The sequence below is a fragment of the Tupaia chinensis genome, unplaced genomic scaffold, assembly GCF_000334495.1.
Source record: "Tupaia chinensis unplaced genomic scaffold, TupChi_1.0 Scaffold144031_1, whole genome shotgun sequence".
NCBI classification, from domain to species: Eukaryota; Metazoa; Chordata; class Mammalia; order Scandentia; family Tupaiidae; genus Tupaia; species Tupaia belangeri.
Window position 1 is genome coordinate 21805 of NW_006203883.1, and position 15630 is coordinate 37434.

Below are 15630 nucleotides of genomic sequence, written 5' to 3' on the forward strand. Positions count from 1 at the left end.
CTTGATTTCTTGCTTTCTGTTTCTGTCTCTCTCTGTCTGTCTGGTGAGCACATGTGCCCTATAGTAAAAAAAAAAAAAAAAAAAAAAACCCCCCCAAAAAAAAAAAAAAAAAAGGCTATAGCCAAATATACCAAAACTACTGACTCCTAATTGCCATGTTAAAGTGATTGTATCTAAATGCCATACACTTTTTACAAAGATTTTACCTCCTTTATCATTATAACCCCCGAACTATACATCCTAAATTAGTTGAAGAAGGTGTGCTCATACCCATGTAACAGATGAGAAAAGAAGACTAAGGGAATTAAGTCACTTATCCAAGGTTTCTCTAATAGCTAGTAAATTACAGCACAAATCATTTGACTCTCAGCCAAAGGCTGTTTACAGACTATGCTGCCAATTGTCAAATATGCCAATGGCTGAAAAATTCCTACATATGCCTTTTAATGAAATCCATGGTCTACTTCCAGATTTCCTCCTTGAGAATGAAATCTTCACATCTTATGCATGTATATGAAAGATACCAGTTTCTATTCTCATAAATACCTTTTAAAAATATTTCTATAAATTCTAAAATCTCTTCCATAGAGAAAATATATACAAAATAGATTCTACAGCCAAAGAACTTTTTTTCCTATTTCACTCATTGAGAAGTAGATAAAGAAAACTGACCAATTTGATCTGACAATATGGGCCAAATGACTCAGATGGTAGATATGAGAATATACATTAATACGAGGTCAAAGTTCTAGCTAGATTCTGCCAATCTTAGTATCAAAACAAAACAGTGATACACTTTCAGCTATGGAGCCATTTTGCAGACTTATTGAAAAACACTGAAACAGATTGCCATACAGTCGATCTGATGTACATAGGGCAATCAGATTATATAACACAAGGGCACTTCAAAAGTTCATATAGCCAGCTCATGGTTTGGTAGTTAAGGCAGCTGGATCCCACACAGACAACCCAATAGTTCAAATCCTGGACCTGGTGGCTTGAGAAACACACTTCAAGCAGTTGTCTTCATAGCCAAAATCCAAGAGGACAATAAAAAAGGGATTGCAGTGTGACCATCCATAATGCGGCTTGCTTTCTCACTTTTCCTTCCACTCCATGTCTCTGTCTCTCTCTGGTGAGTGTACATGTCCATCAAGATGACCACACCACAATCCCTTTACCTCCATTTTTCCTTTCAAGATTTTGGGCATACATGCACATGCACCAGTGTGTTTTTTTTTTTTTTGGAGAGGTTTTTGCTCTAGGGCGCATGCGCTCACCAGACAGATAGAGAGGGACAGAGAGACAGAAAGCAAGAAATCACTCCCCAGGGGAGATGGCCACACCGCAATCCCTTCTCCTCCATTCTCCCCCCAGGATCTTGGGCGTGCATGCACACACGCCTGATGTGAATTCAAGCCACGGGGTCTGGGACGCAAACTGCAGTCAACTACATGGGAGTCCAGCTACATAGCCATTATGCTAACTGCTGGTCCTACCAGTGTGTTTTTTAAGTCACTTAGTTGAGAACTTGAACCACACAGTTGGTCATGAGTCCAGTTACCTTAACCATCAAGCCACTGACTGGTCCACTAAAGATATTGTTAAAATAAACTTTCCTTATATTGTATTAAAATTGTTCACTATAACATGGGTAAGTAAATAAGGGAATTTTAAAAAAACTTGTGTAGATGGGACCAGCAGGTGGCGTGGTGGTTAAGGTGCTGGACACTCCCACTTGGCTGACCACAGTTCAAGTCCTAGACCTGGCAGCTTTCTTTCTCCCTGTCTCTCTCTGATCAAATTAAAATAAATGAATGAATAAATTAAATTAAATAATTCTTTTTAAAAAAACTTGTGTAGAGATACTTTTAAAGGATGAACTTACATCTGTATGTTTTAGGTAGGTAACCTCATAGTAAAGAAAACCTACTTCTCTAAGTCCTCAAGAGTTTCTTTTTTTTTTTTTTGGAGAGGTTTTTGTTATAGGGCGTGTGCGCTCGCCAGACAGACAGAGAGAGACAGAGAGACAGAAAGCAGGAAATCACCCCCCAGGGGGGATGGCCACGCCACAATCCCTTCTCCTCCATTCTCCTCTTGGGATCTTGGGCACGCACGCACACACGCCCGGCATGATTTTAAGCCACTGGGTCTGGGACTCGAACCACGGTCGACTACGTGGGAGTCCAGCAACATAGCCATTACGCTAACTGCTGGTGCACTCAAGAGTTTTTTTGAACATCTTATCCACTAACTTATTTAATCTTTTAACTATGAATGTTGACACAGAGTTAATATTTTTTTCTGAAGATAAAATAAATGATAGGTAGAGATGTTGGTCATTATCACACCAACACTGATTCTTGCATCAGTGATAACTCTTTTTCAGAGGCCAGCAGGTGATGTGGTGGTTAAGGTACTAGACTACCACATAGTTGGCTGCAGTTCGAGTCCCAGACCTGGCAGCTTGAAAATCATGCTGAGTATATGTGAGTGTGTGGCCAAAATTCCAGGAGAAAAATGGAGAAGAGATTAAGGAGAATGGCTATCCCCCTTAGGGGGTGATTTCTTACCTTCCCTCTTATTGTCTCTCTCTCTTTCTCTTTGTTACTCTCTGGCAAGTACACATACCCCATGGGAAAAAAAAAAAAAAAAAAGAGTTTGCAGGTCATTTACCCTAGTAAGCCAGATCTGGCACCCGGTCCCCACCCCACAGGCAAGATGGTGAAGCCCAAGTACAAAGGACAGAGCACCTTGGACGGAGCACCCTCCAAGGCCAGCACAAACCGGATTGTGTGCAGCGAGCAGGAGGTCAGAACACGAGGGACCGGGCCACCATCTGGCGCCTGAACATGTACAGGCAGAGGGCGTACAAGAACGGTCGTGGTAAAGTGAGTAAACCCCTGTGAGATCGATCAACAGTGGCTCCTGGCACAGAGGCAAGAGTAGAGCCAAATATTAAATGGTTTGGAAACACACGGGTGATTAAGCAGTCGTCGTTTCAAGAGGAAATGGATGTGGTCATGAAGGATCCATACCAAGCTGTCATGAAGCAAAGCAAATTGCCAGTGTCTCTCCTCCAGGCCCGAATCCAGCCTCATAACCCAAAGGTGCACATTCTTTTTTTTTTGGGAGGTTTTTGCTATAGGGCGCGTGCGCTTGCCAGAGAGAGACAGAGAGACAGAAAGCGAGAAATCACCCCCCAGAGGGGATAGCCACACTGCAATCTCTTCTCCTCTACTCTCCTCTCGGGATCTTGGGCACGCACACACACGTGCCCGGCGTGAGTTTAAGCAACCTGGTTCCGGACTCGAACCGCGGTTGACTACGTGGGAATCCAGTGACATAGCCATTATGCTAACTGCTGGTCTCAAGGTGCACATTCTTGATACTGAAAGTTCTGAGAGGACATTTGGCTCTGAGGCACAGAGGAAGCGACCAAACTTATTTGGGAGTGATGTGCAGTCTGTCCTAGACTGTCCCAAGTGTCCACTGAGAACTATGACCAGGGCAAAGATCGCCATTTGGTAACTGAAGACACTGGTGTGAGAAATGAAGCCCAAGAAGAGATAGATAAGAAGGGACAGTCCAAAAGAATTTGGGGTGGACTCTACAAGGTGACGGATTCATCAGATGTTGTAGTTCAAGTTCTTGATGTTCAAGAACAGATGGGTACCCGTTCCCCTCACATGGAGGCTTACTTGAAAAACGAGAAACCTTGGAAACACCTCCTTTCTGTACTTAACAAAAGCAACCTTGTTCCCACCTAGGCAACGAGCCGATGGGTTGCTGTTCCCTCCCAGGATTATCCACTGCTCGCTTTCCACGCGAGTCTGACCAGCCCCTTTGGTAGAGGAGCATTTATCCAGCTCCAGCGGATGTTGGGAAAGGTGCACGCTGACGGGAAGCCGATCGGCGTGAGTTTCACTGGCTGTCCCAAGGTCAGCAAGAGCTCTGTGATAAACACGCTGCCTTCCTAGAAAGTTCTCGATGTGGCCCCCGATGCCGCTGAGACGAAGGTCTGACAGTACCTCCCGCTGATGGCGGCGGATCTTCCTGATCCACTGTCCCGGGGTGGTTCACTCCTAAGGACTCCGAGATGGACATCGTGCTAAAGGGAGTTGTTCACATCCAAGCCATATTTGAACCACCAAAGCCAGATTATATCAAAATGCCGAGGATTTCTGGAGAAGCTGGCCTACGGGACTGGGAAGTTACTGAAGGCTGGCGAGCCTGATGTGCAGACCGTGCTCAAGATGGTCCTCAATGACCGGCAGCGAGGCCTGATCCCTTTCCTCGAGAAGTGGTTCAATGCAGGGCCGCCCGTTGCCCCTGAGCTTTCATCCTCCCCATCTTTGGAAGTTGCCATGGAAACAGCACAGAACAATGTACAGGAGGAAATCCCAGAAACTGGAGGTGAAGGGTCAGACCCTGTCACTGAGAAAGGTCATGAAGAGCCCAGTCACTGCAGCTCTAACTCAGAGACGCAGCAGGTTCTTGCGCGGGTTGGGCAGAACCCTCGGCAGAATCAGCGTGGTGCCCCAGTTTTCAGGAGATGACCTCGTTCCTGTGGAGGTGTCAGATAGCGAAGGGGAGCTTGAGGCCTTTTCTACTGAAGAGGAGAAGGAGCAGGAGCACCCAGAGGGGATCGAGGAAGAGTCTGACCAGGAATTCCAGGAAGAACATGTGCAAAATGACACCAAAGTTGTGATGAAAGCCCTGGGCGAAAAGATTGCTAAATACCAGACGTTTTTAAACAAGGCCAAAGTCAAAAAGTTCTGGCAGAATATGCAAAGGCCTAAGTGAAAAGGTTTTTGCAAAATCTGAACAAAGAAAAACACCTGAAGAAGATATATAGGATACAACACCTACCAAGAAGGGAAAGGAGCAGAAGGGCCAGAGAGACGAGGATCGCTCAGATAAAACTCTCAGGAAAACACTTACATCTAAGGAATGGAGGAGAGCAGCACAGAAGCAACAGTCCAAAAATGTTGGTGTAGACTACAATGAAACCCACAATGTGAAAAATAGGAACAGGAACAGGAACAAGACCAGTGACTCAGAAACACAAACACAAAAAATTTAACCATACGCAGCAACATTTAACAAGGTATTTATTAAATTAATATAAAAACATGCAAAAATAAGGTAATCCTTTTTTTCCCAAAAAAATAAGTATAGGTCCATATTAAAATCTTTTAGACTATCATTATTTTTTTTAGAGGTTTTTGCTATAGGACGCGTGCGCTCGCCAGAAAGACAGAGAGAGACAGAGAGACAGAAAGTGAGAAATCAACCCCCAGGGGGATGGCCATGCTGCAATCCTTTCTCCTCCATTCTCCTCTCAGGATCTTGGGCACACACGCACACGTGCCCGGTGTGAGTTTAAGCCGCTGGGTCCAGGACTCAAACCGCGGTCGACTACATGGCAGTCCAGCGACATAGTCATTACACTAACTGCTGGTCCCTAGACTATCATTATTTCATGCCAATGGGAAACATTAACTTATTAAATAAAAGGAGAAATTCTTCTGTAGTCTACCTACTCTGATCAATACTGAGACTATAAATATCAAATGATTTGTTGGATACAGTTCTCAGGTTGTTACCAACCTGGGCATATTGCTTGAATTTAGATAACCTTTGGATATGCTCTGAGATATTTCTGCATGTTTTAATATCTGGCTGCTCCTAGCTGCAGTCCTTTGCCTAATAAACTACACTTCTTGTTAGAAGGACATCTTGAACGTTTCTGGGCTGCCCTGGATTCTACAAAGATGACCTAATTCTTCTTTGTGTGGTTTTGTCATTGTTTCATTTGACCTCTCAGGGAACTATATAATACACAGCTCAAAAGCTAGATTCTTCTTGTCTACAGTGTATATTTTGATACCCTAGAAGTTGAATATTTGCCTATGAATTTCAAGATAAGAGTTGTTATTGTGCTTTGAAGGATTATAAGATAGTCCATTAAGATTCCCACCTAATTCTCACCTGTCTTCAGATCTAATAGTTTCCTATTTACGTATCACATTCTCAAAGATGTCTACAAAAAGTATAAGCTGCATCTATATTATTAAATGTGTTTTAACTAGAACATGAAAACTGAAGTTTTGGTAGAAAACTATTAGTGGTCATCATTTTTATCCTTAAGTTTTGGAGAGAGATTACTAATATCAGTCAAGTTTCTCAGACTACACATAAGAGAAAATCCTATTCAAAATGACATCAAGGATAGGTCATTTAATATCTCACAAGGCAAGAAATTAAGAAAATAGGGAGGCACCAGAATTAGTTTACTAGACAAATAGATTTCATCATCAAAGACAGTGGTGTTTATATATATATACACATATGTAGGGCAAGCAGTTAGTGTAATGGCTATGTCGCTGGACTCCCATGTAGCCGACCGTGGTTCACATCTGGACCCGGTGGCTTAAAACTCATGTCGGGCGTGGGTGCATGCTCATCCAAGATCCTGAGAGGAGAATGGAGCAGAAGGGATTGCGGCATGGCCATCCTCCCTGGGGGGGTGATTTCTCGCTTTCTGTCTCTCTGTCTCTGTCTGTCTGGCGAGCACATGCGCCCTATGGCAAAAACCTCTCTAAAAAAAAGTATATATATACACACATATGTATGTATATACATAATATAAATGTATATGTATACATTATATAACATACATGTATATTAGAATATCTTATGTGCATGTGTGTTATATATAACATGCATGTATTTGTACATATATGTATATACATATATGTATATATATACAGTTTCTGTGTATGCTCATCAGTGAGAGAATGAGAGAAAGGGAAAATGAGAAATCGCCCCCCTTCCCCGCTGGTGAGGAATGACTATGCTGCAATCCCTTCTCCTCCATTCTGCTCTCAGGATTTTGAGCACACATGCACACGTCTGAGGTGATTTTCAAGCCACGGGGTCTAGGACTCAACTGCAGAGTAGGCTATGTGGGATCCAGCACTTTAGCCACGCCACCTGCTGGCCCAATACTTCCATATTTTTATTCTGCCATCTTCCACTAATGGCCTTTGTCCTGAGTAGAAAAGCTGAAATATAAGTCCTCAGAGAATGCTCTTTAGTTAGATATTGTTTGTTTTGCAAAAAAAAAAAAAAAAGTCTTCTCTTAATGATCCCAGCAGATTTATCCTCATTATCTCACGAATCCATTCCTAACCAAATCACTAGGAGGGTGAGATGATGACTATGATTTACTTGGAGGAATCAGGACTTCTGCTCCATGCCTTTATGCTCCCAAGGAGCCATCCTTCTTTGTAACCCAGGGACATTTATTACCTGAAGTTAAGTGAGGGCCAGATGGTGGCACAGTGGTACTGCAAGCCTGATCTAGATAGGAAGGTGCTGGATTCACAACTGGAGACCTCCCTAAATACACCAGGAACACTTGTACCCATGAACTAGGGCTTTTTGAAGCTGGGGGTGGGTCATGAGATCCTGTTGGAAGTGACTATCTCTGTCTCTCCCTATCTCTCTCTCTCTGACTCACTCATTCATGGAAGAAAGAAATAAGAAATAAAAAAAAAAAGAATGAAAGAGTGAGAGAAATAAAATGAAAGAGAGGGAACAGCAGATAGCATAGTGGTTATGGTGCTGGACTTCTACATGGCTGACCACTGTTCAAGTCCCCGACTCGGTGGCTTGAAATTCTCACTGGGCACAAGTGTATGCATGCTCAAGATCTCAGAAGGAAAAGGGAGGAGAATGGATTGAGGTGTGACCATCCTCCCTGGAGCGTAATATCTCACTTTCCCTCTCACTGTCTCTGTCTCTCTCTCCAGCGAGCAGATACACTCTAAGGCAAAAACTTCTTTTAAAAAAAAAGAAAAGAGAAAAAGAAAGAAAGTGTTAGAGATGATAACCCTTAGTTAGGTGATCAATAGTGTTTAGATACCACTATTACAGGTATATAATGATTTACCCTCAGTTTATGACCCAACTGCTTTTTCTTTAATTTACTCTTTTTCTTTTTTTTTTGGAGAGGTTTTTGCTATAGGGCACATGCGCTCACCAGAAAGACAGAGAGAGACAGAGAATCAGAAAGTGAGAAATCACCCTCCGCCCCGGGGAGGGATGGCCACGCTGCAATCCCTTCTCCTCCATTCTTCTCTTGGGATCTTGGGCACACATGCATACGCGCCCAGTGTGAGTTTAAGCCACCAGCAAGGCCTCGAACCACGGTCGACTACATGGGAATTCAGCGACATAGCCATTATGCTAACTGCTGGTTCCCCTAATTTATTTTTTAACTTATCTTTCCCTGATAAGCATATCAGGCCTCAATTATAAATGCTTATTTGGAAATTGACTGATTTTTCCAACTGTCACATCTTTTTTTTTTAATTATTTATTTAACTTTACTTATTCATTCATTCATTTTTTAAAAAATTTGACTAGAGAAATACACAGAGAGAGAGAGAGAGAGAAGGTGAGAGAGCAAGCCACTAGGTCCAAGACTCAAACCGTGGTCAGCCATGTGGGAGCACCCAGCACCTTAACCACCACGCCACCTGCTGGTCCCCAACTGTCACATCTTAAATAAGAGACTCAAGAATTTCATTAGGTTGTTTAAAATGACTTCTGTATTAGGGTATTTGCAAAGAATACAATTAAAATGTGATTAAAAAATTCAAATCTAATTTCTTAATTCAGATAGGTAAAATATTTCTCCTTTAAAGGCTTTTGGGGCACCAGATGGTAGGCCAATAGAATCACAATGCTCCTCAAGGCTGACCTTCATGGGAAGGTTTTGAGTTTGTGTTCTGAGGCCTCCCTGAACATGCCAGTCACATGCATGCCCATGATTCAGGCTGGCCAGGACTAGGGGTAGATGTAGCCTGGGGATCGTGTTAGTGGGCCTCTCTCTCTTTCTCTCTTGCTCTGTCTTACTTGCTCATAGAAAGAAGAAATAGGCTGGAGGGCAAGAGGGCCAACTAGAAACACTCACATGCTATTTCTCTTGGAAGAAAGGCTTAAAATTTTTCAATAAATGCCTCTATTTCCAGTAGAGGCATGAGGTGAGACTGATTTAGTACAAGAAAAGGACTACAGGGGTTTTTGGAACACATACTCTCCACCTAGAAAAGTAAAGAGAGAATCAATTACTTAAACTCGGTGAGGGTCGTGAGCCCTCCCCTGCCACAAACTTGGAGGAGAGGACCTCTCCTCAAAAACTCCAAATTTCATACTCCCACAATCTGACTCCAAAACTCCTTATCTGCTGAAGAACAATGAAATGGGTATGGAGCTAACACTGTCTCAGGAAAGTGCACAAATATTCCACTTCAGAGAATCTTTGGAATGCCTACCCAACCTTACCCCAAACCTAGAGTTCAATGCCATTTTGGGTGCCGACTAGGGGGTGGAGCTTGGGTTGTGATCAGGACCAGGCAATCTGGCATCTCTGCAGCCTGGCAGAAGCAGAGGACACGACACAGAGAAGAAGCCACTGTGATGAGGAAAACAGCATGGACATCAACAATGACTGAGCCTACCAACCTCCCTACACCTGTCCTTCCTTCCAGAGCCAGAGTGTGGATTATGAGACCAGTCCTCCCCGCAGACACTGAGGAATTCAGACCCTTCCTCTGACTGCCAAGCAGGGCAGGCCTGCACTCTGCACTTGCCCCTTCTCTCCACCAGGCCAGATGCAAGTCATGGAGAGTGGCCACCTCCTCCAACTGCGGCCACCATGGGCAAAGGAAAGGGGAGGAGCACCTGATAGAGAGCAGAGCACCAGAGAACCCCACCCCAGGTCAGACGCGGGGAGACTGAGCACTGCCCCAGACTACTTTCTGATTCTGCAGCGCATCATCCAGTCACCTCTTAGCACAAAATTGCTCAAATTGGATCAGCTTCCTTGAATCCTAGGGCTTTATAAGTTTTGGTCTCTGGGGAAGGTCAGAGAGAGAGAGGCTAGCCCCTCTGGGGCCACATTCAGGACTTCAGGGTTGCTCCCAACACCGGGTGTTCAAGACAGTCCACAATGGGGTCTATTGGATTTCACAGATAAGCTTGCCTCCAGTCCTCTTGGACAAATTTCCTAGGGCCACATGGTTTAGGACATGTTTGCCAATTATGTACACACACACACACACACAGACAGATATCTAGCTCTATCTATATATCTCAATATATCTCAAATGAAGTGTTCTTGGTTGAGAACAATGAATATGGTGTTATCTTTGATTTGATTGTTGAACACAGCATGCATGCTTTGAAATTCAATGTTATGCACGCCAAAGATATATAATTATATGGAAATAAGAAATTGTAAAATAGAAAAAAGGGTGAAATAAATACATTTTAAAAAATTAAGGGACCAGCAGTTAGCATAATGGCTATGTCGCTGGACTCCCATGTAGTCGACCATGATTCAAGCCCCAGACCAGGCGGCTTAAACTCATGCTGGGTGCGTACACAAGATCCCAAGAGGAGAATGGAGGAGAAGGGATTGAGGTGTGGCTGTCCCCCCAGGGGGTGATTTCTTACTTTCTTTCTGTCTTTCTGGCGAGCGCACGCACCCTATAGCAAAAAAACCTCTCCAAAAAGAAAAGAAAAGAAAAAAAATTAAGACCTAGAGCCTTAAAGTAGTCACAACATTGTTCTGAGATAGCATTGTCTTGCCATTAAGTATATGTGATTCAATTTGAAGGAAAACTGTGACATAAATTATCACACAAGCTTTAGAAAAGCCAAGAGGTGGCATAGTGGTTAAGGCACTAGACTCCCACATGTCCAACTGTGGTGTGAGTCCTGGACCTGGTAGCTTGCTTTCTCTCCTCTCTCTCTCTTTTTCTGTCTCTCTCTAATGAGCACAAGTATCCTATTGCAAATCAATTAATAACAATAATGGTAATTAATAATTATTTTAAAAATACGTCTCTTTATTTGAGACTTTAAGGAGATTGTTTAGTGTCTTTCTGCATCTGAAATGGCCTTGAGGAGCGTTACTCCACTGTTAATTCCTACAAGTAACTGTATCATTAGAATCTAACAACCCAGTGTGAAAAACATTTTATTGTGTAAGGCATGTTGATTTGTCTCAAAGAGAAAGCAGAGCCAGAGAGATCTTTGAGATACAACCCAGTGTAAAAAACATTTCATTGTGTGAGGCATGTTGATTTGTCTCTAAGAGAAAGCAGAGCCAGAGAGATCTTTGAGAGCCTTAAGGAAGGATAGAAGCTCTGTTTGTTTTAAACTCAGAAACATTTATTAGTGTAGGTTTTCCATACAGAATTTTTCCTAGCATTACTAATTGAAGGACAGAGTAGGAACTCTAATCTTTTAAGAAATACCAGATGGATAAATGGGAATAGATTATAGATTAAAGATTAAAAAGTTGTCCTGTGTAATTTTTAGTAAATATGCTTCTGATGTCCTGATTTTAAATTTAGATTTCTGAACTAATATTTAGATGGGAGAAGAAGAGAGGTTATGGGCTAATGAAAAACTTTTGAATTAGGCAGGGGGAGAGAAAAATAAACCTATTTCTGCTTACATAGTGACTTCTGAAATAAGTAGATATGTCTATAGAATTTGTTAATAAGGAAGTTGTTTGAAAATAAGATTTTATTTTTCCACACAAGGTTGTTGCAAGTCATGGTAAATTCTCAGTTTAGCCTAATGAACTATAGAAACAACACCTGCTGTAAAAGCTGAGCCCTGAATGGTTCGGTCTCAGTATGGAAAAATTTATATTGAGCTTTGGTGTTTGATGGGATTTCTTCTTTTATGCTAGACTGATACTCTAATCTATTCTAGAAGCAGATAAAATAGCGGGAATTGCCCTGCTTTTCAAAGACGCTTGCTTCTGGGATAGTGTAGCACTGTATCTGTTCCTGACATGGATGGAGGTACAGGGAACACAACCAGAGAGTCACTCAGCGTGGTTGCCCAGTTGCATTGGGGACCACCCCTATGTGAGAGATATAGTTCTTGGACAGCCAGCCATCAATTAAATGATGAAGTATTTCCTGAATTTTAATCACAAAGTAAACACTACACTGGCATCTGAAGAAACAATGGCAACCAAAAGACAGACATGGTCTCTTCTATCCAAGTGTTTACATATAAATATGAGATGTTAGGATGGGCAAACAATCAAATTATCACACATAAATTTCAGTTGGGATAAATGCTAGGAGATCCTCATGGTCTATCAAATAAGAGAATAAAGGACTTTTATTGAGTATTTTCTACTATAGGGTATGTGCACTCACCAGAGAGACAGAGAGACAGAAAGTAAGAAATCACTCCCCAGGTGTGATATGGTGTGACCATCCCTCCTGCAGATCGATTTCTCTCACTTTCCCTTTCTCTGTCTCTCTGTCTCTCTCCCTCTCTGCTGAGTGCATGTACTCAAAAGCAAAAACCTAAAAAAAAGAAACTAAATAAACACTATTGGTATCTGCCTAACTAGACTGGAACATTCTAGGGACATGAGTTTAGTACTTTACCCTCTAGCTAATTTATTTGACTGCAAAGTCTTATCATACTATCATTAGTCAAATCCCAGAGTTTCTTAAATGAATTAAAATACTGGCATTTTTCTTTACTCTTAGTACTATACCATTCATTTTAAAAACAGTATCTTTGAATACCTTGCCATTCGTTATTAGAAGAAAACAGTATTTCTACTTTCTATAAACCACAATGATATGGGCTTTAGTATTGGATTCTATTTTTAATATTTTTCTTTTGCTATATTACATGCGTGCCACTGGAAAACAGAGAGAGAGTGAGAGGGAAAGTGAGAAAGCCCCTCCCTGGGGAGTTGGGGAGATGGCCATGCCACAATCTCTTCTCCATTTTCTTTTTAGGATTTGGGGCATGCATGCATAGGTGTCCTGTGTGTTCTTCAAGTCACCAGTCCGGGACTCAAACAGCACTACACAGTCAGTTGTGTGAGATACAGCCACCTTAGCCACTATCCCACCAGCTTTCCCAGAATATTATTTTAATTTATTTGCTAAATAGAATAATTCATAACTTAAAAGCTTCCCCCCCCCACCCAGGGCTGGGGGTGGTATGGTAATTAAGGTGCTGGAATCCCACATGACCAACTATGATTCAAGTCTCACACCTGGAGGGAGGTTTGTTTTCTCACTTTCCCTCCATCTCTCATCAAACTAAAAACCATAATAATAATAATGATAAATAAAATTAAATAAATAATTGTTTTTTAATTCAAATAAAAAGCTTCTCCCCCAACCTCAAATTAATCTCTAGGCAAATAACTTTTCCAGAGAATTTTACTAAACTTTTAAAGAACATTTAATGTCAATTCTACATTTGCTGGTAGAAAATAGAAAAGAACACTCTTTAGAACTTAAAAGAATGATACAATAGTTAAGTTCCCTTTTTTCTTTTCTTTCCTTTTTTTTCCCCTCAGATAGTACAGACTTGCAATTAAAGAAGTTAGTAATTATGAATTATTATAGGTATGGAAAATAAATAAATAAATAAAAGCCTGATGCCCAAACCAGATAAAATAGTGCCAAATTAAACAAGTTTTAGACAAGACTCCCATGAATAAGTCGCAAAAATTTTTAACAAGATATTAGTAAATATAATTCATCAATATATAAAACAAATTATATACCATGACCAACTGTGTTTTAAGTCATTTAATGTGTAAAAATTGATCACTATTATCTACTAATTAATAAGCTAAAGAACAAAAGTACATGATAATATAATCAATGAAGAAAAGAACTTGAAAAAATTCAACACTCATTCGTGATTTAAGGAAAAAAAAAAAACTCTAAGAAAATAAGGAATCGAAGAAAACTTTCCTAACTTGATAAACAAGAAGTACAAAAAGCCTACAGCTAAAATTATGCTTAAGGTTGAAATACTAAATACTTGCTCTGTAAGATCAGGAATAAGATAAGGACAGGTGCCACTAGGTGACACACCTATTGCATTACTGGACTCCCGGACCCAGGGGCTTGAAAACCATGCTGGGTCTGTTTGCATGGGTGCCCAAGACCCCAGGAGGAGAATGGAGAAGAAGGAATTGTGACATGGCCATCCCCTCTAGGTGATGATTTCTCACTTTCCCTCTCACTGTCTCTGTCTCTCACTCTCTCCCTGGTGAGTGTACTCATCTTAACACAAAAACCTCTTTTAAAAGAAGACACAAATACTGGCTCTTGCCATTCTTATTCAGTATAGTACTTGACATTCTAACCAGTGGAATAAATCAAGAAAAATAAAAGTATACAAAGTAGGAAGAAAGAGTCGCCCAGCACCTGGTGAAGCAAGAATCCCTATGCATCTGAGGTGGGCCCAGCCTTATCCCTTTAATTGGAAAACCTCTGCCCCAAACCTCTCCTTCCAGCCCAACACTGAGAGAAGCAAGGTAGATGGCATCTCTGTCTTCTTTCTGTCTCTATCACTCTCGCCCTCCCTTTCTCTTGAAAATTTGATTATATATATAATATATATACCTTCTCCTGCTAATTTCAGAATCCATGGTTTTCTTTTTTTGCCTTTTATTTAAAAAAAATTTCCCCTTTCCATTGTTTTTGTTTTGTTTTTCCTTTTTTTTTTTTTGGTCTTTTCCCTTTTTTTTTCCTTTTCTTCTACCTGACTTTCTCACTTTGCTTCTCACCTTTTGCAAATTGAATGTTAGACAGGTCTAGGTGCATGGTAGTGAAACATCTGAATACTTTTGGTTCATAGAAAACCTCAACTCCCACTGAACTGCTACAGAAATGGAGAAACTCATCTTCATAAATATGAATTCAAATCTCTTTCTGTGGATACCACATTGCAAAGCACAGTAGTAGAATAGAAATAGGCAGAGAAGTACCTCACAGAAAAGTGAAGCATACGTGCTTACAGTAGCAGAAATCTTCAACAAATTAATCAGTGGAATAAATCAAGAAAAATAAAAGTATACAAATTAGGAAGAAAGAGTCGCCCAGCACCTGGTGAAGCAAGAATCCCTATGCATCTGAGGTGGGCCCACCTAATGACTAAAATGAATTACCACCTAATGACTAAAAATCAGAGAAGAGAGACTGCAAAATGAGCAGCAGGGAGAAATGTAGAGCTGCAGTGAACATGAGTCATCTCCTTCCACACACCTCTGAATTCTTAGTTGAAACCCCACAGCTCAGCCCAGGTGTGTTCCCTAGAAACTGGGAGGCCTTTGTAATATCCCAATTGCATCAACAAAATACAGGCTGCTTAATGAGGATCAGGGAAATAGAACTACAGAAATATTGCAGGTCATCTCCTCCTGCACACCGCTAACCCTCAGAATGAGCTCAAAGGAAGCAGGAAGTAACGTATAATCCATCAGATCACCAGAAACCACCTCAGAGGCACAAGAAGTAGGGGAAACTAAAAAATGTCTCTCCCCCGAGGGGAAAGAACAGCTCTTCATTAACCACAAACAGTACAATGGAACTCATGGAAATGTCAGATAACGAATTTAGAATATTCATAGTGAGGGGACCAGCAGTTAGCATAATGGCTATGTCGCTGGACTCCCATGTAGTCAACCGCGGTTTGAGACCCGGACCCAGTGGCTTAAAACTCACGCCGGGCACATGTGTGTGTGTGCCCAAGATCCCAAGA

At 41.5% G+C, this 15630-nt stretch overlaps 1 pseudogene; it reads left to right on the forward strand.

The window, feature by feature from the left end:
• The first annotated feature begins 2721 nt into the window (after positions 1–2721).
• LOC102490315 (nucleolar GTP-binding protein 2-like) overlaps positions 2722–15630 on the forward strand; it is a 33517-nt pseudogene continuing 20608 nt past the window's right edge.